This window comes from Electrona antarctica (genome assembly GCF_951216825.1).
Source record: "Electrona antarctica genome assembly, chromosome: 15".
Taxonomy (NCBI): domain Eukaryota; kingdom Metazoa; phylum Chordata; class Actinopteri; order Myctophiformes; family Myctophidae; genus Electrona; species Electrona antarctica.
The window spans coordinates 4092774-4096069 of NC_136796.1; positions in this window are offsets into that span (position 1 = coordinate 4092774).

Here is a 3296-nt window from a genome sequence, read left to right on the forward strand (position 1 = left end):
TGCCTGCCTGCCTGCCTGCCTGCCTGCCTGCCTGCCTGCCTGCCTGCCTGCCTGACTGTCTGTCTGTCTGTCTGTCTGTCTGTCTGTCTGTCTGTCTGACTGACTGACTGACTGACTGACTGACTGTCAATCAGTCTGTCTGTTCCTTGTTTACTTTCCTCTGCTTGAAGAGTAAGTGCCTGTCTGTCTGTCTGTCTGTCTGTCTGTCTGTCTGTCTGTCTGTCTGTCTGTCTGCCTGCCTGCCTGCCTGCCTTCCTGCCTGCCTGTCTGTCTGTCTGTCTGTCTGTCTGTCTGTCTGTCTGTCTGTCTGTCTGACTGACTGACTGACTGACTGACTGACTGACTGACTGACTGACTGACTGACTGACTGTCAATCAGTGGTCTGATAATCTGATTATGTTTTGTTCAAATTATACTCAACATTTGTTTTATTGTTTTAATGTGTAAAGGAAGCCAAGGATTCTGTTGATGTCACTCTGGTGTGACAATCAACTTGCAAGAGACTTAAAAAGTTCATGAGGCACTGATCTATATATATATATATATATATATATATATATATATATATATATATATATATATATAATCTATCTATACACACAGTACATTTTATATCAGTGTAGCTCAAACAATCTCTTCTTAGGTTATGCTTTGGAACATCAGCACCTACATAAAGATGTACAATATGTATGTGTACAATATACATCTATGTGTGTGTGTGTATACCTACCATGCCATGCCCCTAAACAAAATATTGAAACAATGATTATTAAAAATAAATCAGAAAACTCCTCCTCGTTTTGGCATCTGCCACTTGAATTGAGGTTAACTTGATTTATTGACATCAAGAAGGGCCTGTCAGCTCCCTCCATATATAGTAGGCAAACCCACAATGCAATGCTTTGTTTTCAAGAGTGCAGCACATTACAAAGTTATACATAATATGCAAACCTGAAAACCTACCACTTCCATACAGAATAATTTACCCCCACTATGTACCATTTCAAGTGTGGTTTGTCTTATATGTAATGCCAGCACTGCTATTAATTGTCATTCTTATTGTTTGTTTATTTATCTTGTCAAGCTTTTAAAAGTAGTTCTCAAGTCAAATAAGTGTGGGCACCCCTGCTGTATGGTAGTAATGGTACTGTCGCTGTCCGGCCATTATTATTATTATTTAATTAGGACTTGTCAGCTCAGGATTTCCCATTACCATTCATTACCCCATTACCATTCATTAAAAAGCTATTGCGTTTAGTTGGCTCTGCCCGTGTGATATCACAGACTACCTGTGATATCACAGACTACCTGCCCATGTGATATCACAGACTACCTGCCCGTGTGATATCACAGACTACCTGCCCATGTGATATCACAGACTACCTGCCCATGTGATATCACAGACTACCTGCCCATGTGATATCACAGACTACCTGCCCATGTGATATCACAGACTACCTGCCCATGTGATATCACAGACTACCTGCCCATGTGATATCACAGACTACCTGCCCGTGTGATATCACAGACTACCTGCCCGTGTGATATCACAGACTACCTGCCCGTGTGATATCACAGACTACCTGCCCATGTGATATCACAGACTACCTGCCCATGTGATATCACAGACTACCTGCCCGTGTGATATCACAGACTACCTGGGCACCAAGACACAGACTCTGGCTCTGCCCATGTGATATCACAGACTACCTGCCCATGTGATATCACAGACTACCTGCCCATGTGATATCACAGACTACCTGCCCATGTGATATCACAGACTACCTGCCCGTGTGATATCACAGACTACCTGCCCATGTGATATCACAGACTACCTGCCCATGTGATATCACAGACTACCTGCCCATGTGATATCACAGACTACCTGCCCATGTGATATCACAGACTACCTGCCCATGTGATATCACAGACTACCTGCCCATGTGATATCACAGACTACCTGCCCATGTGATATCACAGACTACCTGCCCATGTGATATCACAGACTACCTGCCCATGTGATATCACAGACTACCTGCCCGTGTGATATCACAGACTACCTGCCCATGTGATATCACAGACTACCTGCCCGTGTGATATCACAGACTACCTGCCCATGTGATATCACAGACTACCTGCCCATGTGATATCACAGACTACCTGCCCATGTGATATCACAGACTACCTGCCCATGTGATATCACAGACTACCTGCCCATGTGATATCACAGACTACCTGCCCATGTGATATCACAGACTACCTGCCCATGTGATATCACAGACTACCTGCCCATGTGATATCACAGACTACCTGGGCACCAAGACACAGACTCTGGCTCTGCCCATGTGATATCACAGACTACCTGCCCGTGTGATATCACAGACTACCTGCCCATGTGATATCACAGACTACCTGCCCATGTGATATCACAGACTACCTGCCCATGTGATATCACAGACTACCTGCCCATGTGATATCACAGACTACCTGCCCATGTGATATCACAGACTACCTGCCCATGTGATATCACAGACTACCTGCCCATGTGATATCACAGACTACCTGCCCATGTGATATCACAGACTACCTGGGCACCAAGACACAGACTCTGGCTCTGCCCATGTGATATCACAGACTACCTGTGATATCACAGACTACCTGCATGTGCACCAAGACACAGACTCTGATATCAACAACAACCCCCAAAGCAGCTACAGCATGAGATAAAATATAAAGTCAAGGGGCGACTGTGGCTCAAGAGGTAGAGCAGGTCGTCCAATGATCCATGGGTCGGTGGTTCGAATCCCGGCTCCTCCTGTCTACATGTCGAAGTGTCCTTGGGCAAGACACTGAACCCCAAATTGCTCCCGGTGTGCTGGTTGGTACCTTGCATGGCTTCCGCCGCAATCGGTGTATGAATGTGTGTGTGAATGGGTGAATGTAATGCACAATCTGCACAATGTAAAGCGCCTAATGCATAACAAACTGCAGGGGGTCCATGAAATGCAAACGTTTGAAAACCACTGGCCTAGTGTTGTTGTGATGACGTGTTAAAGTGTCTGTCTGTCTGTCTGTCTGTCTGTCTGTCTGTCTGACTCTCTTATTGTCAGTGATCTGACAGCTGATCAGGTGGCATGCAGGAAACAATCAAGAAAAACAAGAACTTTCCTGTAATATGAGAGAGAGAGAGAGAGAGAGAGAGAGAACTAAGGAAGGACTCTCTGACTTCTTGTAAGGAGCTCATCAGACTGGTTATGGTGGAATGCTGCGTGCTTCTGCTATAATTTGTTTTGTTC